Consider the following 27,859-nt stretch of genomic DNA (forward strand, 5'->3'; position numbering starts at 1 on the left):
ATGATACCAAAAATATAGCTAAAGACTGCATCAAGCACTTTGAAATCCAGGAAGCCAATTTCATGTTGTTGTCACATGCACAAAAAAAAAAAAAAAATTAAAAACAAACGAACAAAAAAAAAACCCTCCCCCCCCCCAAAAAAAAGGAAAGCTACCAAAGTATTTTAAAATAATAATAATAAAAACATGAGTCAATTCTCTTTTAGTTTATTTCTGCCTAGCTATATAGAAGCCTAAAAAATCTGGTAAAAAAAAAAAATGCTGTTAAAGGAAAGCAACTTCAATCTTGAAATATCTTTTGATATCTTCTTGATATTCACTACCTCTCTTAATGTCTTCAATATGACCTGCCATAAAAAAATATATATGACCATTATGCTTAACTGTTAGTGAGTCTTAGTATGCATAGCAAGACTGGTTATAAGCAGTCCCTTATACACAGAAATAATCCTCTTCCAGCATTTTACATTCATGAAAACACCTTAAAAAAACCCTCCCATACCCCCCCTCCATTTTTATCTAGAATGCAGAATAAGTGCAGCATCCATTCTAGGCAAGTTTCTTATTGTTACTGTTGTTACTGCTTACAGGCCATTTAATGGTTTTACAGGTATTTATTATTTCTTCCTAGACACTGCATGCACAGTCATAACGGGGTGATAAAGAAAGGAGATTGCCACAACATAAGGAAGAAAACCAAGACCCAGAAACAGCACAAAATAGGTATTTACAAGGCAGGAAAAGAATCAACGTCTCAAGCTTGAAAATCTTCTATCCCCTTCTTGTTCTGTTGTCCATCTGCAAATGAGTGAATTTTATATGCTGTCTCAGGTTCTACACACTTTCAACACAATCCACCACTAAGCTGAACTGTTGTTATTCTTCAGATTGTAGGAAACAGATCATTTATATACTGCAAAAGCCATAGGTTTTTTAAAAACATCACCCTTTCTCACACGTTAAAAGCATTACTGATGTTATTTGTCTGGGGAAGAGAGAAGAAGAATTATGGGGTTTTAAAGGCTTCACAGAATCATTGACTCATAGAATAGTTAGGTTGGAAAAGACCTTAAGATCATCTAGTTCCAACCCCCCTGCCATGGGCAGGGACACCTCACCCCAGACCATGTCACCCAAGGCTTTGTCCAACCTGGACTTGAACACTGCCAGGGATGGAGCATTTACCACTTCTCTGGGCAACCTGTTCAAGCGCCTCACCACCCTCACAGTAAAGAACATCTTCCTTATATCTAACCTGAACTTCCCGTTTCAGTTCAAACCTGTTACCTCCTTGTCCTATTGTTACAATCCCCAATGAAGAGTCCCTCTCTAGCATCCTTGTAGGTCCCCTTCAGTTATTGGAAGGCTGCTATGAGGTCTCCACGCAGACTTCTCTTCTCCAGGCTGAACAGCCCCAACTTTCTCAACCTGTCTTCTTTCTCAACCTGTCTTCCACCCCCCCTTATAATCCTCATGGCCCTCCTCTGGACTTGCTCCGACAGGTCCATGTCCATCTTATGCTGAGGACACCAGAACTGCACACAGTACTCCAAGTGGGGTCTCATGAGAGCAGAGCTTGGGTAATTAGTCTGTGATTTGTATTTAAAATAGAATTCCAAATAGAGGTCAAACTAACAACATGTATGCTTTATCAAAATGTTACTTAAAAAAAAATAGCGAAGTGATAAAACTGCCAAAAAGCACCTTTAGGACAGGATTCAGTTGCCTGGTGCCATTTTAGGCACTGTGGAGCACCTGGCCAGTGAGATTTCCCATCTGCTTCTGTGGGTAGGTGTGGATCTGCTGTCAGGCTGGGGTTATATCAGGTAGCCCGCACTACCTTGCGATACCCTAAGGACTCTGAAACAGTGCTAAGGTTAGGCAACCAAATTCCTCAATTGAAGTCCTATTATCTCAAACCACAATTGACTCAAGCCAAATTCCTGTGCTGGCAGGCACTACTGCCCTGCTACCTTTTATGGGTGTCTGTCCAAACGGAAGAATTCCCCATTTTCAGATGTAAAGGCCAGGACAGAAACTGTATTTGCTCTCTTAAGCTACATATGCTTTTGAACTTGAATCATGCTGTTGAAATGGCATCTGAGAGTGCAAACAGATTGGCTGCATATCTTTCTTAAAAGCATGAAAACTCAGTTTCCCAAAATATCATCTATAAAAAGGGGTACACTAGGTTTTGGACAAAAAATGTCTTCTTATAGACACTTAGAGAATCCTAAAATAGGAAAAAAGCTACTCTTAGAAAAAGGTTCACGTGTTTCAAAGAAAGATATGGATTCCACAAATTTCTCATGTGAAATCTCACTGTGTTTAACTCTTTTTATAGTTAGGAACATCCTATTTACGTATAGTTTAGCTTTTCCTTGCTAAGACAAAAAACTGATACTTCTGGTGAATGTGTTAGCTGTGTTTTTACGACTGTCTTTTACACAACTATAAACTATGCAATATAACTTAAAGGTATCTTTTCTTTGGCAGAACAAGCCCAGTTGAAATATTTCTGAAAGATCATATTACTTTATTATCCGTGATGCTCACCTCTAGGCTCCCTGTAGCTTATTTTTTTACACCGTCAAGCATGAGGTCCGAAGTTGATGTAAAGTGAGAGCAAAACAATGATTTCTCATATGCTACACTCCTGCTAGTACATTCTGAATGACTACTGCTTTCTTGCCAATATTGCTTTTTTTGCAACAGTTTCTCATGGCTGACTCTCTCTCTCTGAACGTATGTTCCGTTAAAACCTCCAAACTTTTTCTACCAGCCATCTATGTCGCCACCTTCTTTTTTTGAAGTGTTGTTCTGTGCTGTTCTCATTCCTATTATTTCAAACTCACTTTTATCAGATCTCAGAGGTATTCACCTCTAAATTTTCATCTGTTCTGACCCATTAAGACAGAATAAATCTAGTTATATACTCTACCTGTTGAGGATATAAAACCACATTTTGATAATTCCAAGAAAGGTCTCCTAGTTTTGTTCTTTATTATTATTGTTACTATTTTATTTATGATATATCATGTATGTAAGATGTCCAACCACCTCTTTTCCCAAACTGATTTGAGGTAAACCTCTCTTCTGAAACCCTGTTTTTTCTTCCCTTAAAGACTTGTAATGTATCTGCCTTCTCTTTTAGAAGATCATGAGCACATTCTTGGTAATGTAACGTTGTCTTCTCCTTTTCCCAGCCTTTCTTTCTTGAACAGCCTGTACTCTTTTCTATCAACACTCCAATCCTTTGATTTATCCTATGAAGTCTCTGTCTTGCCAATTAAGTTATAGTTTTGTTTGTGTAGCAAGACATCTTGTTCTTTCTGTTTATTCCACATACTCTTAGAGATACCTAAAATGTCTGGCTAGTAGCCCTGGAATCCTGCCTCTTGTTTCCTTTTATCTCCCAATTGAAAGATCCCATTTGTTTTCTAGATTTCAGGTCCTTTGCCAGGTTACCAACCTTATAAATATAGGTAAAGGTTCAATTCTTTCAGAAAACGAAGAAGGGATCATCGTTTACATTTACCTTCTACTCTTCTTCAACAAACTTTGCTATGCCACTGCTGTCTTAATGCTTTTGCTGTGTAATTGTAAGGATCAGGATTCCATTGTCTGCTTTTGTGTGTCTGTAATGCCGGTGTAGAGCCAAAAGCAATCTAGTGTGGATTCAGGTGCCTGTGCATGGGTGTCCAGTGCCCTGTGAGATGTCACGGAGTCTAGTCTAACCTCCAGAATGGTAGAGGTCACGTGTAAGACAAGTTCCTCGGCAAGGCAAGGCAAGACAAAAACTACCTGTTCACTTTCTGCAGGTGTCTTGGATAGCCTTGGGAACCTCAAACAGCATGAGGAACCTCTGCTTTGGTGTTTGCCCCCTTCAGTAGAGTGCTTAGAGACTATTTAGCTCATCCAGAAACGAAAACCCACATTCAAAGATGAATTTTTCCCTAGGCTCCCATGACTGTATTGAATATATTTCCATTGACTTGATGGGAGCTTAAGACACTCAGCAGTTCAAATACATACACCTAAATTTAGTTGCTTCTAGGTCAGGGGCTGAATCCCACTCCAGCACTGGGTTTGATCTGTTAGACCTGTGGCTTCCTAAAACCTCTACACTGAAAGAAAAATCTCAGAAATGTAACAGCTGGGTTTTTTGAAAGAATTTAAGTGCTTACTGGGAAGCACAGACATCTCAAACTAATCATGGAAGACAAAACTAAATGGCTTTGATAAACACCAGAATTTAATGGATGTCATTCTACTATTTGTTTAAAAATTGCAAAAGAAAGCAGTGAACCTTAGTACACCAACTGCCACCCTGATGTCAGAAGAATAAGCTTAAATCATTCCAAAACTCTGGGCAGGAGAAGGAAAGAGAAAGAGTTTGCATCATGTCAGTAAAAATAATAGATGTGAATTCTGGAAAACTGACAAAAGTAGGTAAGTAAAGAAAGTTTAATTGCTTCCTGTCCACTAAAAAGATGAATTGTTGGGATTTAAATGGTAATAAAATGGGAAGTCTACCTAGAATTCGGCATACTTTTAATGTAAGTTGCAAAAATAAAATTAAATAGCAATTTAACTGCCTATAAAGCTAAGGGACCTGCTTCCATCTGTGAAAATACAACCCTCAAATATCCCCTTACCTCAATAATTTGGAAGCCTGGAAGAAGTCAGACAAGGACCTGCCTGTCATAACTTGAAATTAAAGTTGAGTAAATACCAACATTTGGTACTGGACTTTTTATTCCAGTAGTTCACGTGTGTTTGAACCTATCTCTCTTTTCTTTTTTTTTCTTCTCTTTTTTTTCTTTAAATGAAAACAAGCTAAAAAAAGAAATGAGGAAATATAGTTCAATATTCTAGTTGACCTGCCATAGAAAAACAGACTGAGTCTAAGGGTCCCACAGCTGAGGTCAGTACTTGCCTGCTTTAAGGAAAGCATTACTATTTATTCCCTTCCCTGGATTAATATCTTTTCTTCTATCTCTCCTTTCTCTTGCATGTTCCTGCCTCTCTCTTCACTCATGACCCTTTTTCCCCCCTAACCCTTCAAACGAACAATTTCTGTGCCAATAAGTTTCACAAAAAACGAAAGATTTCTGCTGTTCCCCTCCCTGCTTCTTTCACAAATTGTGTTCTTCAGTCACTCAATAAAAGGAATCTCTTTTTCTCAAGTGTTGGAAACTTGAGTTTTGACTAATGGTATTTAAGTACATAAATGGCAATACACTGAGTTATGTGGAAGGCACGACTTAATAGTATGGAATGCCTGGTGTGGGCTGGCAAGAACAATTTACTGCTTGCAAAAAGTTCTGACTGGGAGAAGTGCATGGCCTGTAACAATAGAACTAATGGAATTAACTTATTACAGATTTTATAAATTAGATTAATACAGAGAAAAAAAGAACAATCCTTATGCTTTGTAACAATGTAGTTTCCAAAACAAACACAAAACATTTTAAACTGCAATGAACGATACTATTGTACAATCTGATCTAACATTTTATATCATTGCTAATGAAGAATAGATCAGTAGAACCATAACTAAAATCACATGAAAATAATAGAAACCTTAGGAAATCTTCTTTCATAATCCTAAATGAATAAAAATCAGTATTTTTTTTATTAATTGGCTAATTATTTTAAATAATCAATCTAATTTTCTTTCTTATGCCTGTAAACCTCCACCTTAGTGAAAATTTGATAATCCTTTAAACTTTCATGCTACGAGTAAGAAAAGCTGTCATTAACACAAAGAGAAAAGATGCTGAGACATAGGAATATTATTGGACCTTTTACCTGATACTGACTGAGCAAATCTTGTTAAAATTTCTGCATAGCTTTTGCTTTCTTCTTTCAAGATAATGAGCCATCTCTCCATATAAGCCAATTCAGCTTTAGTGATTTGGGTAAAGTTATACTGGTTCATACCTGCTGCAGGTGTTCTTACTTGTAGCTACCGATATTAGAAGGCTAAATCAATTAGTGTTTTCTAAATGCTCCAACTTTCTTTCATTTTTCAAGCTGTCTCTAGTATTTTATTTTCTGTTTGTAGTAGTACATGAAACGGAACAACAGATACACTCTACTGATATTTTCACAAACTGCAACAAAAAGGAGAAGACCTAAGTCTGCTTGGTATTTTGAATATGTAGGATTTAGCTGAATTGCAAATGGTCAGCTGCTGGGCATGCATCAGTAGGTGTGCTGAGGAGAATGGTGTAACATGTGGGTAGAATGGAAGAGATCCCAAGGCAGAATCTAATTTGGTGGGACGCAGTGAGCAAATTAAAGGAAGGTCCAGTCATGCTGTTGCCATATAACCTCTGAAACAATGTGATGTGTTTCACAGAATGTTTGTTTTCACCCTATACCTCTCTCTCCCTGCCACAGGACTTACTGCTGCGAAATACTTGGCAGCTACCTATGTGCTAGGAATAAGATATACTACCATACACTCAGAACATTGCAAAGATCCAGACCCCACTGTCCTGAATCAGAGAAAAAAATCCTATTTACTTCATTTTCATCTGAGTAATGCCACAGAGATTTTATCTGAACATTAGTTTAATTGGGAATTATAAGCATTGGCAAGACCCACAGGAGACTGCTAATGGGTTATTACATGTAAAATGCCAGAAAGCATAAAGTACATTGATAGTGCCATGTTGTATTCACCCCTGAAAAGAAGAAATGTCACAAAGATACACATAAAAAGACAAAGAAAATACTGTTAAATATAGAGGTGTCTGCTCATAGAAAAAATTGAACATTACACTCAAAACAAAACTTGGCTTCTCAAGATCTAATAAGGAAATATATGGGGAAAAAAGCACTCTGCTCTGGGATGTGCACATCAAATACTTCTGAAAGGAAGTCTTGCCTACAGTTCCAATATGTAGTAACGCAGTGCAATCTTCGTAGTGCTGATAGCATGCAAAAGGGGTACAAATCATAGAATCATAGAATGGTTTGGGTTGGAAGGGACCTTAAGGATCATCTAGTTTCAACCATCCTGTTACAGGGAGGGATACCTTCCACTAGACCAGGTTGCTTAAAGCATATTCCAGTAATAGGTAAATCAGCTCACACTAACAATTACAATGCAATCTAATGGTGTGGCCTTTTCCATGCTTCACTGTGAGCTCTCAGGCTGACTTTGCTCTGTGGTGCCTCTGCTTACCCAATTATCCCTCCTTGCCTTTGTCTGGAGGTGCATGTGTGGGTCAACATGTGCGTGTGTTCCATATGTATGCACACACACACATGTGTGTGTGTGCTAGAATAACTGGCTCAGCTTCCCAAAACAGCTGCTTCTAGCATTTGATCTGTATTTGAATCAACATGAGTGGATCTCACGAGTTCAACTAACATCTCAGAGGAAGAAAGACCTGTCACAGCGTACCTGTATAGCGCACAGCTCAGTGGCACTCGGCTGTTTGCTGAGCAGCTCCCCAAAGGCACTACATTTCTGCTGAAATCTTAACAGTAACTAGCTGGGGGCATGTGTAAAATATGTGTGCCAGTGGTTCACACAGCCGACTGATGCAGAGACTCCATACTGCAACCGTGCACAACCCAGAGCGGACTCAATCTGGCATTTTCACTGCTCAGCTCCTGCTGCACGTAATGCTGTGTAGCTGCATCCTTTCCTTTTCCTCTGCTCCCCGCGGAGGTCTGGTGCCTGTACCAACAGCTGCCATCCAGAGCGGTGTAGCTGGCAGCTCCTTAACATTTGCTGTAACGGCATTTGCAGGCTCGCCTGCTTCGTCAAGCGCTCCACGGCTCAGTGCGCTGAAGTCTCTGCCACAGACACGGGTGAAGCTCAGCACGACGGATACTCTCGTTCTCTGCATTTTTTGCACACACAGACACAGAGCTTGTTTCACCCTCCTCCTCCCCCGCCTTCGCGGGAAGCCTAAAGGTGGAAAGGTGGAAGCAATTCACCCAAGGAGACGAGCAAAATCAGAAGCAGGTGGCGTGCTACCTGGTGCTCTCGGGGCGGGCGGGGCGGGGGGCTGGCAGGGATGCTCGCCCGGGCGGCGGCGGGGCACCGCGGGCTCTGCAGACGGTGGCAGGTGCCCCGCTAAGCTCCACGCATGCACCGTGTCCAGACCCGGCAAGGGGCAGAGCCCAAACGGGTCTCAAACAAAAGAAAAAGCCGGTCTCCGCCCGTTGCGGTTTTTTTCCGTACCATTTCTAAGCTCGTGCATTTAAGTTCTGCCCTAATTTTTTAGGGAAAGGACAAGTAAAGTGAGAAAATGGTGTCTAGCCTTATCCCCTCTGCACCTTTATAATGAATCCCGGCTGGGGCTCGGTCCCGCGCAGCCTCCCGTTACCATCCAGGCCGGCCTGACCCCGCTACACCAGGCGAGGCTGGGCCAGCACAAGGGCAGGGACCTACCGCGCTGGACGGTGAGCGGAGGGAAGCACCCGAGAGCAGCGCGGCCTGAGCCTCGGCTGGGCGGCACCAGCAGAGCCCTTGCCGCGCCCCGGGCAGGAGCATCGCGAAAGCTACCCAGATCAAAGCTCTGCTGCGGGCTGGAAGCGCACCGCAGAGCCGCCCGCGGCAGGGAAGGGGGGACTCAAAGAACCCCTGATGCGATCGCGTGGAAGGGTCTGGGTCTTCCCCCGCTGCAGAGAGGTGTGCTAGCAAACTTTCCCTGGAGCCGGCCACCGCTTCGTGTTGTGTCTGTGAGCGGTCCCGTGCGGCGCATGTCCTCGGCTCAGCTACGAGCCCATCCCCGGCTCTAGGTGGGCGTCCTCCCGGAGAGACATCTAGGTGGATACTGAGGCGCGAAGCATCCGCGAAGGCGCAGAGCGGCCGCCGCAGCGCCGGGCCGGGGCAGCGCGCGGAGCTTCGCGGAGCCCGGCGCGGAGGCGCGGTGCGCGGCGCGCCCGCAAGGAGGCGCTGCCCGGCAGCGCCATTGCGACCGCGGGGGGCGGCGGGGGCAACGCGCGGGGGCGGCGGCGGGGGCGCTGAGGCAGCGCTTGCCGCCGGCCGAGGAGGGAGCGCGCCGGCGAGGAGAAGCCCCAGCGTTTACCCCTCTGCGCTCCGTTCGCCTCGAGTTCCGTGTCTTGCCCCCCACCCATGCTGCTCAGCCTGCGCTCCGGAGGGAACAGTCGCATCGGAAGGAGCTATTACTTTATACAGCCAGCATGAGGCTCCCCGAGGGCGTAAGGAGATGCCGCACTGAGCAGCAGGGGAAGAATCTGCCTCTCAGCTGTTGCACCGGAGCCCGGCGGCAGGCGCGGTCCTCGCGGCTAGGGGCCAGGGACAGCCGCTGACTGGTGGGCCCGGGCGTGCCTGCACGTGTGGCGAACATGAAGGAAGTAAAGTAAAACCGGGGAAAAGTGGCTCAGGTGGACGAGAGCCAGTGAAACAAAACAAACACCTTTGAAAGGGCTTTAATTCACGGGAAAGGATTGAAAAGGGTGCTACTTCCAAGGGAAAATGTGACCTGTTTAAAACGGTTGAAGGAAGATGCCGGTTGTCAACGCATGCACCTAAACCAAGTAAGTTCTAGTCAACTTCTATATATTCTCTTTCTGAATCTGTGATTACAAAGACATTAAAAAAAGAGTTCCCAGGAGGGTCCGAGGTAACTTTTGCGCCGACGCAAGCACAAAGCGAGGTTGCGCACCTCCTTGTTCTCAGTCCTGCAGAGCATTAAGATCCTTTTCTTGTACGTAATAAGCAGGTTTTTTCCTTCTCAGCCGCCGCGGCGGGAAGCAGCATCCTTCGGTGGCTGGTGAGGTGTTAACACCTGCAGGGACTCCGGTGCAGGACAGCGGAGCGCCGGTGCGGGCGGCAGGAGGGCGTCGGGGGACCGGGAGGACCCAGCGGTCCCCGGTGGCGCGGCGCGGGGGGCAGCTCCGCGTCTGCCGTCCTTTCCGGGCCACGGTGAGGGCGGCGCAAGTGGGGCTTCGCCGGCTCCGACGGGGCTGAGGGCATCCGGCCCCAGGCAGTGCCCTAGGGGGAGTCGACGTGTGGTGCAGAGCAGGGGGTGAGACAAGGGAACCGCGCTGCCGTGCCCCTCGCGCGAGGAACCGGCGGCCGCGGCTGGGATGTCCCCGCTGTCCCCACCGCCGAGGAAGACCCTTGGGAAGGTTTAAGTCCTGCCAGGAAGCCTCAGGCGGGACCTGAGGAGTGGTGAAATGCAGGTAGATAGGAGGAGAGCACTGTCAGACGAGCCACGGGACGGCTCACGGAGTATATAAAGCGGCTGGTGGGTCCCCGCGTGGGGTTTCCACTTGCAAGATCCAGACTGTTGAGGCGATTGGGCAGAAGCCGTAGTCCTGTTGGAAAGAAGCAGCTGATGCTCTGGAGGTTTAGGTGCTGACAGAATATCACGCTCTACAAAGGGGCAGAACTGTGAAAGTCGCTGCAATTGGCAAAGCCTGCAGCCTTGTTAATGTAATGTTTCCCTGTTTTTTACAAGAGAACGTCGTTTGTGCACTTTTGGTTTACTGGAATCAAAGGAGAGATTTCCTGTTAGCATGGCAACCAAAATTTGTATTTCTCTAATCGTGCCTCACAGGTGAGATAGCTCTTCTGATACTAAAACACCTTTTAGGTGGAAGTAACTAAAACCACTTTACAGTCTGTGCTTCTCTCCCAGGGAATGGGTACTCCTCAAAAAAAAAAAAAAAACCAACAAAAAAACAAACAAACAAACAAAAAAAAACCCCCAAAAAAAACCCCAAACAACACCCCCCCCCAAAAAAAAAAAACCAAACCAAAAACAAAACCATAAACCAGATGTTCGACCTTGGTTTCATCTGAGAAAGATATACTTCTTTTTATAAGAATCAGAGCACATACACATTTCCTATAGAATACCATATAGGCAGAATGGAAAATAGTTTATCGTAAGCCCTAAACACTAAACAAATGCTGACACTACAGCACCTTCAGATCTAATCTACTTGAAATTTCAAATTTAACTGTACTGTAGTGACACAGGATGTTTCAGTGTTTACACTACTTTCTCCAAAGCCCAGACCAGATAGCTTAGCAAGGTTATCTATGTAAACATACAGATTTTTCCATAATTCGTTCACATAGGCAAGAGTTCTATGTGCAGTCAGAGAAGCCAGGCGCTCCAGAGGGAGTCTGCTTTAGAACTGTTAGAATAGGAGAAATTCTGGACTTACAGAAGACCTGAGACACCCCTTTTTCAGGCAAGACTCAGAAACAGGCTTTGTCCCTGAATATCAAATCAGCTGAAACTCTCATGGCCCAATTTGTTTTTCCCTTGGTGTTACCTTCCATACTGAAAAACCTTGGGTTTGCTTGAAGAAGGATGTGGGTTCTTTACTATAGTCTCTATTCTTTTTTTCAGACTTAGGAACAGATGAGACTGTATTTGGAAACAGCAAACCAAAAATATGTCTGTCTTTTAAATTGAGCTTCAGCCACTTACTCTGACTCTATATATAGTAGTCATTGCCCTTAAAATAGCTCCAGAAATAAATTCCATTTCTTCTTATCTAATTTTATTTAGAATTAAATACCAGTAGTTGAAATTTAAGTTAATTGAGGTCAGTACAGATTTGGTATTATTTTGCTTATCTTTTTGAGTATGCCTGCTGAGAATATTGGGTCCAAGCAATGTGGCTCCACTCTCAGTGAAAGTGAATTTGTATTAGTCCAGTGTGGAGAGCCCACCAATATATTGGAGGACACACATAGAGAAACTTCTTAAGGGATTATCTTTCGTCTTTGTGTATGTATATATTGCCTTACTTAAATGACAAGTAAAAATGAGCATGACTGCTCCTCCCAACACCTGACACCTGTCTCCATGCCAGTACACTGTTGAATGTTAGCTTTTTCTGGGACTTACTTCATTGAGGTGAGGTGGCAAGATCAACAGGGAAAATTCTGTGCAGTATCTCTGTGTGCCTCTGGTGATTCCAGTAATCAGTGCTAAAAGCGACTGAATTCCTTTTGAAAAGGATGACTAAGTCACCATGGCTTGTCTTACAGAAAGACAACATAGGATCAGGAAGAAAAGACTCTGTTATAACCTGTTTCAAGAAAAAGCAGACAAGAATAGAGGAAACGTTGTTCTATTCAGACACATAATGGCTTTATAAGTGTCAGATTTACCATTACCTTTTCTATTCAGATTTAAGTTGTGTTGGTTTATATTCTGGTTACTTTATCAAATAATTTAAATTACTGAAAGCAGGTTGAAGATAAAACTTTGTGTGTAAATCTTCCATCACCATGTTTTGTGACAACAGACAAAATTCTAGAAAACATGTGTTTTAGAAGCCCTGAATCCATCGAGGAAAATAAGATAGACTTGCCCTTACTTTAATCCACTGATACTATTTTAGGTAGTATAGCATAGCGTTAGTATAACACCAGCAATAACGGTGCCAGGATCCTCATGTCCACTGTGATTTGTTGCTGCAAAACAAATTCACCTGACTAAATATGTATTCATTATTACAGTTTTGTATTGTAACACAGAGGGAGGCCGAGCAGATTAAATCTTTTTGTAACAGATATCCATGCAGAAATCCTTCATAGGTGCATTAGCTTTCAGTCAGATAGAATTTGAAACTGTTAAAAGATGAACACCTGACGGAGTTGCTTTACACAATGAAGTTTTCAAAGAAATTAAAGGTTTTTAATGTGCCATACAGAGAAAAGCAACAAATAAATTAATATTATTTATTATAGCAGCTTTATCTGAGAGTTGTGAGTTGGGTTTTTTTCTCCCTTCAAACTTCTGTTTTGGTTTAAAATCTCAAAGTACTTCTTCCACTCTTCTACAACCACTTATTTGTAATTTAGATAGTGACTGGTGTGAGACAAAAACTGAAAACAACCTTGGATAAAAATAAGCTATTTTTCAGCAAATGTGGGCTGAAGTGGAACAAGGAAAGTTCCTTTAAGTGAATTTTATGTATGTCTAAGTGTCTGAACCATTCAAACCTAGCTTCTAAAGTCTGTGTCAGCTTCTGCAATTGCTTGGTCACAGCCTATGCTCAATATACTCATCTGAAAAGCTTCTTACATATCCGTGCATATCACATGAACCATTTGAATGTTATGATGATAATAATAATATCCAGTGTATTAATGCAATGGGTAGAGAGTGGAACAGTAAACGGAGAAAGATTTTTTCACTGGGCTTTCCCGAGACAGAGATTACAGGATTATTCTGGAGATACTTTCCACATATAATTGAAAACTTGTGAGGAACAAGCAGCCTTTCCCCAGGAGGCAAAGGCCCCCATCCCACCACTGGTACATGGATAGTCAGTGCGCAGCAAGCCTGGTGGTGGTGCTCGTAAGTATTTCCAGTCCTAGCTCAGCACATGCTGGTTTTCCATGACACAATTTCTTTATTTTTAGTGATGCTTTCTGATACTAGTTTTAAGGACCAAAACCACATCTGTCCTTGGCTCAGAGAACTGTAAAGCTTATGCTACCTGAATTCACACCTAGGACCTAAGACTGGAAAAACAGATAGTAGGGTCCCCATATCCCCATGTTCTTTGCGTGCCATCTAGTCATGCAAAACACAGTTCAGTTGACTTATAACTGCCACTCTAGGAGGACACCAGTCTCCTATAGGTCTTGTAGTATACAGGCTAGCCTTTTGTGGCTACATCTGATACCCTGAACTGACATGAAATACCTATTCACCAGCTACTAAGGTGAACCTATAGTGCCTCTTTTCCTTTCCTGGAAAGAGAAAGGCAGAAGCAGAGAGTGAACCATGCTCTGTATTTTTTTTCTTGTCTCCTTTAGAGCAGAACAAGCATCTTGCAGAGGTGCCTGTGTCGCTTTCCTAGCTATGCAGCAAGACCCAAGACAAGGAACCTTATTAAGCTAGGTTAGCTGAGTCCCAGCTGTGCAGAGCAGGCTGTAGTAGTAGAGCATAAAGGTTAAGTAAGCACAAAGGTCAGTAGATCCAGGACAAATGGTTGCTGTAATCAGGATAAAATGCACTTTAAAAACCCCCAAACAAAACAAAACATGCATACACATGCACGTGCTCCAAGCTGCTGTGCTAACTTTGAAACAATCCGTAAATAGTGTGACCTCACAACTGCCTGTTGGATGTACACTGCTGAGAGTTTGCCAGCTGCTACCTCTGCACTCCAGTTTCCTTACACAAAATTTTTCAAAGCATATAATCTTATGCAAACTGCCAGTAATTACCTAAAGCATTTGTCACTTTTCAGCTCAGGTGTCTGGTTCTTATGTCCATCAGAGAGAGCAGCAGCTGCCAAAGAGCCAGCAATTTTCTCCGTGAAGGCCAAATAGTTGGGATGATTATTAACCCAGGTCATAAAGCATGAGAGGAGCATTAATACAGATCTGTATCCAGCCTGAAGTGTATGGTGAGAAGTTGACCTGTCCTGAGAGCTTTGCTGCTCCTTATGAAAGCATTCTGCTGGTAGGGAACTTTCTGCAATATGTTCCATGTGGGATCAACTAATAATCCAAATTTCTCACTTTAACCATCATTTAATCAAAGTACCCTCTCACATCAGAGGAGGTTAGCAGGCCTAGGAAAATCAATGCAGTTCTGGTTCATTAAATTAACATACACGCTTTTTCCTTTGTTCTTTCTGTGCTGCCGTAAATCAGGGGGAGAACACTAAAGGATTCTATTTTTGAAGACGAAATCTGTCATATTCCCTAGCATTCAGATGTCTTTAGCAGATTAGACCTGAGAGTACTGGACCAGGAAGAGAAAGCACCAAATTTACTCCCAATGAAAATTCCATTGTCTTCTGTATTTTTGTTTTCTTCTAAAAATTGATATAATTTAAATTTAGTTTGTATTTGCCAATGCATGTTTTATTTCATGCATTGATTTGCTATCATTTCCATTATAAATAGTAGAACAGGCCAGTTTACTTTTGAGTAGAGGAACAAACAATAGGATTGTAGCAGAAGATACAGGGTCATGTTTTGTCTGATTTAAGATTACCTGCAGTACATTCGTATGTAGTAATTTATGTCAAAAACATTTTTGCTGACAGATCTTGAAAAGCTCTGAGGAATTTTTGCACCAAAGGTGAGGGTTTTTTTCACCTAGCCACCGCAAATTTGATTGCCGGTTGTAAACCAACCATCTATGTTCCTTGCAAGTCACTGGAGAGAGACAGAAACCTCCAGTGGACAAACTAATCCACCTGATTCATACACCTGACATAGTGTGGGAGGAATCAGGTATTTATTGTTGCTGATTGTTGTTGATTTTCACACAGCTAAATTAAGGCAAGATGAATCACTCCCTAGTGGTATCAAAAAATAAACACACATATTCAGAAGGGACAGAAAATAGACTTCTGTTTTCTTCCAAGGTATCTCAATGTCATATTGACCTTCTTGGTATTGATGCAGACGTTGTAACAATAACTAGATGACTACAACATAATTCAAATATCCTGTTGTCTGTTCTCAGAAATTTTAGGAGTTTGTGGTTGGATTGGGTAGCTGAAATACAGCTTGTAGCTGTGCCAAGGGAAATGGGAGTGTCAACCAGACCCTTGTAAAAGAAGAACACACAGTTCTGGGCGCTCATATCATGCCTCCTGTGAGTGCATGGTGTCTCTCTCCTGGAGAGAACATACTGCATCTGAGAAGCAAAGGAAAGCAAGCACAGATTCTCTTTAAATGCTCTCAACGTTGCCATCTCCACAGTGTACCATAGTTTACTGAGTACTACAGACTTAGCTTTTAGTGTTGACATAGTTGTTTTAATCTCTGTTCATGTGAAAATGTTATTATCAAAGTACTTCACAATAAATTATTCTGCTATGCTTCAGCACTGACTGCTACATACATCCTGCCTATTTCCACTGGAAAATAACTAAAATATCCCATTTGAGTTTTGCTTATACGGACAATATTTTGGTTTAGAGTGGGAGGGATGTTTGCCTTTCATTTTTGATGGTAATCACTTAAAGCGATTAGAGCTGCAGTCAATCCCTTGGACTTGTTTATGCTGGCATGGTGCGTTTGGTTTTCAGATTTGGTCTGTTCTGTAATACATTTGTACCTCCAATACCATGAGTTTCAGAAACATGTGGTTTCCCTATGGCGGCTTCAGCTATCTAGCAGATATGCTATAGAAGGAATTTTGGTCATGAGTAAAGCCAAAAACAAGTTGCCTGCAGAACAGTTGTCTGATTTGCCTTAAACTTCTTAACTACAAAACCATTATTCAAAAGGCAGTAACTGCTTGTCTTTGTATTCATCTAGACACCGTAACATCAGACCTCTGAGTCAAAGCTAGTCTTTATAGCTTTTAGAACCTAGTAACTTTGAAGGCTGATTCATGTGACCTATCTTGAAGAAAATTAATTGTCCACTGCACGGGGTGCCATTTCATTCCATTTGTAATAAAGGAATACTGGCGTGACAAACCAGCCTTGGATGTCAGTGTTTTGGATTCTTAGATTAGCAAATATGAATCTTGCCTTTATTTTTTAAATGTTGTAAGTTGAAGTACTTAATCGTGCCACATAGTTATTAATAAAGCTTCCTAATTCTACTATGAGGAATATGTTATACTGATTTTTTAAAAACTAACTAGGAAGCTGTCACCTACATCACAGAGATCACATTGATGTTGCAAATTGGTAGCATAGGTAGGTATTTGTACGAAGTCCTGGGCTGTAACTACTCTTGTATTTTCTTGTGAAAGGGATCAGGTTTAGTACAGAGAATTGCAAAATAATATTTTGGTCTGACTACTTAGATAAAAATATTTTATTCATGATTGTTTAACTTAGTGATATTAACTTTGAGCGTATTTGTTTATGCAGAGGCCAGTTGTACCAAATGCTGACATGATTTGAGATGATTACATTTATTGCTGCAGTGTCTTTACGTAAAACTAAACTTCCACATAATTTTTTCTTTTTTTTTTTTTTTTTTTTTTTTAGGATTTGCTTCTTTCCACAATACTTTAAACAAGCAGAGTGAGCAAGGGTTTGAATCCCCCTTCTTTTGAGTGTGTCTTTGTCCACCTGGGAGGGAAGCAGGGGATGCTCAGTGAACTGGGTTGCATTTCAGTGATTGGGCACTACTCCAGCCTAAGAGATGCACTGACTTACTGAACTAAATGACAGAACACACTGGATTTTGTAAGGATGGATTAGGATAAAAGAAGGATTTCTATCTCATCCCCAGAATGCTTCCTCTTTACTCATTTCCTAGAAACTACCCTCATTTTGCTACTGCATGTTCTGTCTTTAGACCAGGTAGAAGGTTTCTTCCATCTGAAGAATTCTGTTGGGTTAACTGTGGTGAGGATCTAGTTTTCTAGCTTCTTAGATCTTTATAATTAGGAAAAAAAAAAATATATAAGATAGGATCTGCATGTATGCCTTCAATCCATTCTGTCATTTTATTTTGTTAAAAGGAACATTACTCTCCTAAGAGGCTATTTCCTTGCTTAGCACCTTCAGTGAAACACCTCACTGTTCTACCAATGTCTTCCTGATGTGCTTTTGTGCATTCATCCTTGTCCCTTTTTAAGATTGTATTTCCCACTTGCTTGCTCAGTATGGTGAACTAGAAATTGTCGGTGAGCTCTTGGTGGCTCTGAAGATGATTTCATTTAGCTTTAGTGTTCTGAAGCACCAGTGTCTGGGGAAGAGCCAACCACCTAACCCTGAGGAGAGGTTTAGGCCAGCAGTACCCATGTGTGGGCTCTGCAGTCCATCTGATGAGATGCATTCAGGGAACTCATTAGCTGATCAATCTTAAAGCTTCTGTGGTTCTTCAGGGCACTGCTAGTAGCACCCGAGTAACTTAGCACAGTGTATCTTGCATTACCCAAAGTCCATGTTAGGGTCTTTTTTTTCAGGATGAATTATTGCTGGTTAATAATTCTCCTCAATGGTAATACACAAGCAGGCTTCTCTTAACAAGGTTTGGCTGACTTTGGGCAAGGTAGCAAGGGTGTAAGTGGGATTTTGAGGAGGAGAGAAGTTGGCATTTCAAAGCAAAAATGGACAAAAGAATAGGTGTTTTCATTTCAAAGCAGTCAATGAAGGACAATGAAGACCATGACTCTGTTGAGAGACACTAGCACAATCAAATAGGTCAGCCCATGCTCATATTCTCTATGATACTCCCATTCACAGTTAGATAACAGACATCTTTCAAGGCTTGATTTCCTTCTGGAAATATAGGGGGTTGGTAGACAAGTATACTGGGTCAATACGACACTTCAGTCATCTTATTCCGTTAGTGTTTTCTTGTCTAATTGCCTATTTACTGTTATTTTAACATGAAGATGATCAAAGAGCTGGAGCACCGTTCCTATGAAGACAGGCTGAGAGAGTTGGGGTTGTTCAACCCAACTGAACTGTGGTTATGGAAGTGTTCAAGGCCAGGCTGGACGGGGCTTTGAGCAACTTCATCTAGTGGAGGGTGTCCCTGCCCATGACAGGGAGGGTGGAACTCAGTGATCTTTAAATTCCCTTCCAACCAAAACCATTCTATGATTCCATGATTCTCTTTAACCCTTTGCTGAAAACAAAGCCTACGATAAAAATTACCTAAACCAATCAACAATTCATAATAGCAAAGCTTTATGGTCAGCACATGATGGAATTATTTTGAAGAAATAAAATGCTACTTGTGTTTTGTAATTTAACCTTAATTCAAGAAAGTATTCAAACATAAAGAAGTCTACTGAAAGCAAAGCTTCTTGTTAAACATTGACTTCATTCCTCTCAGTATGAGACATTTGCCTGAATCCATGTTTAAGTAGTATCATTTGAAAGCTGAGGAGAACATTTTATATATGATAACAAAAAAACCCAAACATCAATACTACACAAATTTGCATAGAGAATCCAGCATCAATTTAGCAATTTCACACATGCTAGAATTATCTTTAAGATAATTCCTTTGGAAGTGTTATTTTGGTTCACAGAGATGCAATTCATTATTTGATTTTTTTCCCAGTTTTTTTATCATAGCTGTCTGAGGAAACTCCTTTATTATATAGGTAGCTGTCATTTAACAAACCTGTTTTATAGCCAAAGATGCCATATTCAAAAACATTTTCAGCAGCTTTTGCATATCGTAAGCTTCCTAAAATCCCACAAGCTTCCTGTTTTCCAATTTATTTGTGTACTTATTTGTTTTAGATTGCAATTGTGCGTGCTCTTTTGGCTTAGAGAAATGTGAAGATCACAGGTGAATTTAAAATTATGGTAATGGGCACCCTAATGTGAAATTTTACAAAATACAGAATGAAACAATTGTGCCTTCTCATCCATCATACATGCATTGGTTCAGATGGAAGATGTAATTTTGAAAATTTGCCCCCTTGGTTCCAAGAGAATTATAATGCTCTGGCAGCTTCTTGTTTCTTCTTAATAATTTAGCAGTTTATGAAAAATATATTATGTCTCCTTCTCCACTCCGATACAGTCAATGCAATTACAAGCTGTGGAGAATCTAGTTCAAAATCATGCTGCTGTTGAGTATTTTAGAAAAATATGTAGGCCTAAAACATTAATCTATTTGCCATCATTGCCATGGCTACAACCTGCATCTGCCCTGTGTAATCTTGGGATGGCTCTCAATCGTTTTCTTCATTCTTTATCTAAATATTTTTTTCTGTTGCAGTTCACAGACTCATACATTGATTCATACATTGATTCATACATTGAATCTTTTAATGGTGGGAAGCAGTGAATCTTCGCTTTAAGTATACTGTTATATTAGACAAGGACTTAAATTTCACTGCATCTGATTTTAAGAATTCCTGCATCTTTCTGTTGCTGGGAAATTGGCTTTAAGAATGAAAATTAAGTAGGCAATGACATATGTAATTTTTAAACTAAACCTCCTTTTTAATAGTGTTTAAAACATTCAGGAAACATTCTAAACAGGTTTTGATAGAATTGCTAGAAAACTGATTGCCATTGCAAGATTATAGCACATCAAAGCAAAAAAATCTAGTCTTGGAAATCTCTATTATAAGCAGAACTGTAGAGTACTATTGCATATTCAATATGTACAAGCTGTTATTCACACTTCCAGTAGATCACATATATATCATTGAACATAAGGTAAACGGTTTTGTTTTAACGTTTTATCTACTTCTGTCAACTGTGAAACCAGGTGTTGTGTTATGAAGGAATCATCAAAATTTTTGTTCCGTTTCCTCAGCATTGCTTTACGCTGTCTTGTGACATCAAGAACCCCTCTGAGTAATAGCTCAGAACACTGCAATAGAGCTTATTTGCAATGTGGGCATTCCATGACCAGGTTTTATAGGAAAGGTAAATAAATCTGTTTATATTTTGATAATTTTGAATGAAATAGTAGTGTCTGCATCCATAATCTGAAAGATTTACAGATTTCTGGATGCCCAAACTGTATTCTGTGGCAAAATATTCTTACAAATATTTACATTTTTGTGTTAATATACATACAACACACATCTTTAAATACACGTGTAGCAGAAGAACACATGTATACTTACATATACAGAGATATTTATGTGCACTATGTGACTGAGGTGCATTAAAGGTTAATTTTTGCTCTGGTAAGAGAAAGAAGAGCTATCCAGAAGTCAGGAATACAACCCATTAAAGTGTCTGTCTTGTGTGTATACGCAGAATTATCTGTATCTCAGTGGCTGGGAATATTTCCCTCTCTGCATTTGCTTATATGATTTAAACGTTAGGTTTGAGTCCAATTCTTGGCCAAGTATGGCTTCTTTGCCACCCCGAGCAAATAAAAGCTGTGAATTTAACTGTAATGGCAACCTACCAGGAAAATCTGTAGCCGTCCAGAGGCAATTTCTTTCCTCATGAATTTAGACTCCCAGGTGGTGGAGGCATCTTAAGAGCCAGCAGCTTGTGGGCATGGAGCTGATAGTCCTGACACTGTGCGAACTTAAACACAGCTCCTACTATGAAATAAGTTTAAGTCTAGTAGCAAATACAGCTTAACTAGGACGGAGACAGTATCTTTCACTTTATTTATTATTCAGAAAGAATTTTTTTGGTAGGCTTTTATGTAGAAATAATAACTCATAGATTTTAAAACACAGCAGTCTATTAATCAGATTCATGTAAGTCTAACAATAACATTTTTAACTGATCCTGAGAGGAACTGCACATGGCAGCTGTCAGGGAAGCTTCTGATAAGTGGCAGAATACTTTTGTGCTTTGCTGCTTCAAAACTTCCTCAGAAACCTGCTTCTAAGAGTAGAGGCCACACTGTGAATGATATAAAAAGGTTGATCCTTCAGGATCCTGCTGGCTGTTTCACAGAGTCATTGAAGTGGCAAAAGCCTGGAAGCTGCTTGTGTTTTGTGATCTCCTGCACTTGAGTGTAAGAACTGTTACGAGAATAGAGGAGGAGGATACAGGCACAATTTAAAAAGGGATTTTAGAGTAAGTGGTGTGTATCATCTAAGCATCTAAGCCTATCTAGAAAAAGTCAGCCTGGCCCAACAGTTTCAGTCGCCCTGTGACATGCACCTGAATATGGTGCTTGTGGATTGGTTCAGAAAAGCAGTTACTTGAAATCGCTCACCGTAAATAATTTCTTCCTTATATCTCACCTTTGTTGACATAAACAGGAAACACACAACCAATATTCAGTCTTCTTGCTTTAAAACTCTCGAGCATCTCTATATTCACCTGTCTACAAAACACTGAACAAGCAGCCCCTTTTTTTGCCTGGATCTGTAAAGTAGCCGCATAGGGTGATTGAATGTAAAGAACGAGAGGGCACAAAGCCAGCTAATCCCTTTGACATCTCTAGGTAACCATGTTTGAGTAGTCACAAATTGGCCCTCAGAAATTACTTTTCAGATCTTGATCTCATATGCTTTAAAAAAAATACTTGAAGTTTTCAGAATTGTGGTACAGAAAGGTTAGATGATTTCTGACTCATTAATAGCTATAATTTGCAGATAATTTATCCAGTATAGCAGTACTGTTATACATGTTTATGTCTTCATTGCTTTCTGACCTATAATATCTAGCATATTTAAACAGAAATCCTAGATTAATGAATTAATTTATCATTTCCTTAACCCAAGCCCTGCAAAGATTTATTCCATGCACTATGGGTGATCCCCTACATCGCTAAGTCAAAGTTTGCTTTGCCACTGACTTCAGCTATGATGTTACTTCAGCTACTGAGTAGTCTTAATGCCCTTGATATTTTAGCAGCAGTCAGGATTGAAAGGTACTATGAGTGGTGGGACAAACTGGCTTACTGAAGTGTTGGCAGTGGAGGGTGGAACATTTTGCCGTATACTATCATGGAGATTTCTGGTGAAAGAAATCAAAGGGTACATGAGAATGTGCTTAAAATTGCCTGGGAAAGCACAAAGGAAAACTAGGATAATACCACTGGAGCCTTAAATAACATTAACTGAGTGACACCAAAAGTCAGCTATGTAGTATCATGGATATGATTGCTGAACTGTAGCAGTCCTGGCAGCTTTTGAGAATCAAATGAATCATGTATTTGGGTGGTAAAAAAAATCTTAATCACATTTAATATTCTCTAGCTGTTGAATAAGAAGCAACACAGACTAAGATCTACACTGAGTCTTGGCTGTCAAGAGGAGAGACTTCAAAGAAAGAGTTGTAACAGATCTGTTATACTCTATGTGAAGAGATAGATGAAGCTGGGCAATGGAAACAATCCTTTCTCAAATAAAATCAATTCAAAAATTCCCATTTGAAATGTCAACTGATCTTGATAATTTGTGTTTTTCAAAGTGCTGTAAAAATGTTATTTTCCCTAGAAGTGTTCATTTCCTAAGCATAGAGTATGTAAATCTCATTACTTGTGTGAGGTATCACAGTGAACTTGTAAAGCATGGTGGATTAAAGCCTCGAAGAGAATAACTGAAATGAAGAAAATAACCCATGTTGAAGCTAGTGAATTTTTTTTTTACTGATTTTAATACAGTCACAGCCTTATTGCCTCTGTCTAAATTCTTTTAAGCCTGGTAGCTTGTGTTTGACAGTGTCAAAAAGTGTATTTCTAGGTAGGAGTGCAGTAACAAAGGAAGCATATGCCATCATTTGTTGTAGTACTCTCCAATATTCCAACCACATTCAGTGCATGGTCTTTCTTTGCTAGAGATAGTTTCTCTGTGTTTTGTAATCCTCTGCAGGTTTGGGTTTTTTGTTTTTTTCATGAACTCATCCAGTCTTATGTGTAACCCATATATACTTTTAGCACTTTCAAAATCCTTCAGCAATGAATTCCTCAAGTAACTGCCTGAAAACTCATCAGTTATTTTTTTTCTTGAACCTGACTCCTACCACCTGTTCCTGGATATTGTACCTGAAGAGCCAGTGAACAATTAATCCATGTCTGTCCTCTTCTTGACACCTGTAATTACAGACACCTATATTACACCTTCCATCTGTCATTCATTTACAGAGTGAGGATTTGTAACTTATTTAGTCATTCCACTTCTGGAAATCTTCCATAAGTTTAATCATTCTGCTGCCCTTCTCTGAATGTTTTCTGGTGTTACCAGCTCCTTTTTTGAGATAAGTAGCCTAGAAATGCATATTCAATCCTTTGTGCCACTCTGAAACTGACGACATACATACATTTCCATTAGTATGAGTGAAGCAAATCGTGTTTGTCAGGAAATAGGCATATTAATTAGAGAAAATTCATCTTATCTTTTGGGAACCATGGCTCCAAATTCTTTGCCTTGACTCTATTTATAAGAGAAGAGTTACAGAATACTTTCTTTTTCCTGAAGCCAACTTGGCATAGGTGGCTGAGGCATGTGGGAATATAACTGGTCATGACTCATTTAGGCTTAGATGAGAAAGGAAGATTTATAAAATATCTTCTATTTTGTTTATGGAAGTCTATTTCAATGCTGGGAGCATAAGTTTTATTCTTCTATTTGAAATAAAGATCAAACAGCTCTGTGAAACCTGAATCATTATCTTGTGGAAATGCTTGCTAATAGTAGTAATCAGTCCTTTTATTTCCTGTACGTGTGTTAAAATTCTGCTTATTACTCACTGTAGCATATGAATCTAATGCAAATTGTACAAGAACTTTCATTATTCACTTGAACTTTCACTGTTTTTGCACTCTAAAGATCCTCTGCCCAGCTGCACTTGTCGTTTTGAATTTGTTGAAAACATATCTCAGTCAGAATGTGGAACTGTAGAATTTAAGAGAATAGGAATTTGCTGAGTCATTTAATACTGAAAATAAGAGCAGAGAGACTACTTGCTGAGCCATTCAGAATCCACCACTCTTTCCTGTCTTTTGCACCGTAATTACATGTATCACAAAGTTACAATCTCCCTTTTTCTTCAGACTTAAAATATAGAATTTCAGTATATGTGTTTCTCTTCAAGATGTCCAAGAAAAATAAATCAGAAAACCTTTAACAAAAAGTTAACACTTCATTCGTTTTTCCAGTTTGCCCATTGAAGGGAAACAAGTCATCATTCAACTCATTTTTCTCACACACACATGGTAAATTTAGAATTTACAATACTGTTGGGGCATATTCATAGTCAAGTTCCCATTCAGTTGACATTGACAGAAACATAACCCAGCCATGGGCTAGGACGATTCTGATTTTCACCGGAGTTGTGTTTGAAAACTTCACATGTGACATGATGTCAATTCCCTAACACCGCTAGGTGTTATATTTGTTATTGTATATGAATAGCTGAAGTAGAGGGAAGGCTGAGTAGGCAAAAGCCACACAGAATGCTCATGGCTGAACCATTTCCAAACTCTGAGGAACACTTGGAAGTGTTTCACTGTCTGCCTTCCCCATCTTGTCTTATAATCAATTGTTAATTGCAGACGATGCAAAAGTGATATGATTCTGTCATGCGTATCTGTGGCAGAGCATCAAGGATGATAATCTTGTGTTCAGAAATGCCACAAAGTCTGTAACACAAGTCACTGCTGTATTATCAGAATAAAAAACCACTTTGTGCTTTTCATTTTGTGGTGTTGCTGGGTTCTTCCCTCAGCAACTGCATTACAAAGCTTATTCTGCTTTTGATGTGTTTTGATCTGGGATTAAATATTCACTTGCTTCCGGCAGTGCCCAGCATCTTGATCTTATTGACATAGATCACCCCGTTTGACAACATTTCTCCATGTAAACCTTTGGGACATGACACACTTGCATTACACTTTCCAAAAGAAAAAGGCTCGGCCTGCAATGGCTCCATTTGACTTTTGCTGAAAATCTTGACAGGGTTACAGAACACCGCAGATAAGCTTTAGTCATATTTGACTAAAGAAAAAAAATGGTGAAAATTGAAACGAAACGGTGACATGTACAACATCCTTGAGATCCCTCAGTTTTCTCTCTTGGGTATCAATGATGTATAATCCTTCCTGTATCTAACTGTGGTTATGGGACCCAGGGGAATTCCTCTTGTCCTGGTGCAGTGAATGCAAGGCTGCAGTCACATTTCCCTAGATCCAGCCTGTTTCCATGCTGAGCATGTGTTCCCCAAAGATACATGTGCACATGAGCACACACTGTTACAGAACATGGCTGGCCACATGGATCAACACAAGCAGAGAATGATGCCTTTACCAGCATTTGCACCCAGCGTTCACATAAACATGAACACTACAGAAGGTCTCATGCTGTTCCTTCTCTATATGGAAGTCCTTCTGGTTGTGGTTGCTGGCCTTAAGCAATTCAGCGTAACCAGGAGCTACCCAGGTTCCCTGATCTCTGCCCATTGTTGGCACTTGCATGGGTAAGCTTCATAAGCTCACTGTCCCACTCCAAGTGCTGGTAATTGGATCTCTTACCTACTTGCCTGCTAGCCAGCTTGAAGTTAGCTAGTATTCATTCCCACCCACTCACAGTACAGGACACACTTACGTAGAGGTGGTTTTAAATAGAATTTAATGAGAAGAGTCAGACCATGGTGATCAAGTGCAGGGCTCAGTCAGACAAACGTACTGACCAGCAACCTGCCTAACCTTGACAAGCCCATTTTATCCCACTGTCTCTTTAGTTTCCCATATTTGTTTCTTCCCAATCCACCATGATCCCTTTTTTCCTCTGCTTTTGATCAATAAGTATTGCAAATTTCCCAGCACACTTTAAACCGTCCCATAGTAAGTTTTTCACAATCCCAACCATCTCTTCCCCTCACATCTCACAACAAGTCCTTAACCCTATAGGCAGTAACCCCCTCTAGTTTGCATGGCTGTCTGGGGGAAGTGTTCTGCCTTGACTCTTCTGATTGGGTTTCACAACGCACAGTAATCAAACCATTCCCCTGCAAGGACCTCAGAGAGCAGCAAGGTCCAGGTGCTCCGTTTGCATCAGGTGGGCTATTGGGGTTCCTCAACCTGACACGGCTCCTCTGGTCCTTGTGGGTCACCATCTTTACTGCAATTAGCCTTTAATCTGATAATCTAACACATATCGTCATAATGATTATACTATTGAATGAGCCAATTTATTAGGAGTCATCCTAGTGGCTAATTTAACCTTTTTAGTTCTCTTTATGAAAAGTCCTGAATTCCCACTTAAATATTCTTAGCATACTTAGGGAAAGGAAAACTGAAAGAATGCAAAGCAGAAAGAAGATTTGGTCCTTTCCACTTTATGTGATGCTTCTGGCCTTCTGATGGTATCAGCTGTGCACATGGCGCTACTTTGCTTTCTTCACTGTGTCATGAAGCAAAGTGCCAGTAGAATATACCCAGCCCTTTCTCAGCAGTTTTGTGGGAGGCAAATATTAGCTCTGTACTGTAGTTCAGTGCAGAAGTAGTAAGAGCTAATATCGGGCCGTTCAGCTTCCTGGACAGAAGATAACAAGTGCATCATTCATACTCTAGATGAAAACTGCCGGAAAACTGCTCCAGTGTGGGCTCCTCTCCCAATGGGACCACAGGTCCTGTCAGGAGCCTGCTTCGACATGGGCTTCCCGCAGGGTCACAGCATCCTTCAGGCATCTGCCTGCTCCGGTGTGGGGTCCTCCATGGGCTGCAGGTGGAGATCTGCTCCATCATGGACCTCCACGGGCTGCAGGGGCACAGCCTGACTCACCTGGGGCTGCACCATGGGCTGCAGGGGAATCTCTGCTCTGGTGCCTGGAACACCTCCTCCCCTCTTTGTGCACTGACCTTGGTGTCTGCAGGGATGGTTCTCGCACATATTCTTGCTCCTCTCTCCAGCTGCAGTTGCCCCTGTTCAGTAACTTCTGCTCCTTCTTAAGGATGTTATCCCAGAGGTGCTTCCACTGTCACTGATGGGCTCAGCCTTGGCCAGTGGTGAGTCTGTCTTGCAGCCAGCTGCCGTTGGCTCTATTGGACATGGGGAAACAGAATTCTAGCAGCTCCTCACAGAAGCCACCTTTGTAGCCCCCACTCCCTGCTACTAAAACCTTGCCACACAAACGCAGTACAGCCCCAGACTAATCTAATGCTTGACCCACTAACCTCATGATACTAGTTCAAAATAGCACTCCTTACATTACATCTTAATGTCTCTACAATTAAGAGATCTCACTTCTGGTTAACCAGTTTTTTGCTTTTCTTCATGATGTCACTATACTTACCTGCAATGATCCAAAGCAGGTGGTGTTTACTCTGAAGAGTAACATTTCTGTATGTGAGTATTAACAATATCACAATATAACACAAGGATTGGCTAGTAATTGCTTACATTTCATCTAGTTTTACAAAGATGAGTAAAGAAATAGATCAAATTTTAATTATTCATGTATGTAATATAAAAACTAAGCATATTTCCATTTTAAGGCTGTTTGGGATAAAAAGTGTTTACACATACATTTCAGAGGTAATTATCAACAGAAATTATCT

General features: G+C 40.9%; 1 protein-coding gene across 2 annotated transcripts in view; it reads left to right on the forward strand.

Moving 5' to 3' along the window:
• The first annotated feature begins 8,998 nt into the window (after positions 1–8,998).
• The window catches only part of TRPC4 (transient receptor potential cation channel subfamily C member 4), a 134,813-nt gene continuing 115,952 nt past the window's right edge, over positions 8,999–27,859 (forward strand). Inside the window, exon 1 of one of the 2 annotated variants that reach the window (XM_030477059.1) lies at positions 8,999–9,531. The gene's annotated coding sequence lies outside the window, so the exon portion shown is untranslated. The remainder of the gene's footprint in view (positions 9,532–27,859) is intronic. The other variant, XM_030477058.1, reaches the window with a different exon arrangement.

This window comes from Strigops habroptila, chromosome 2 (assembly GCF_004027225.2).
Source record: "Strigops habroptila isolate Jane chromosome 2, bStrHab1.2.pri, whole genome shotgun sequence".
Lineage (NCBI taxonomy): Eukaryota > Metazoa > Chordata > Aves > Psittaciformes > Psittacidae > Strigops > Strigops habroptila.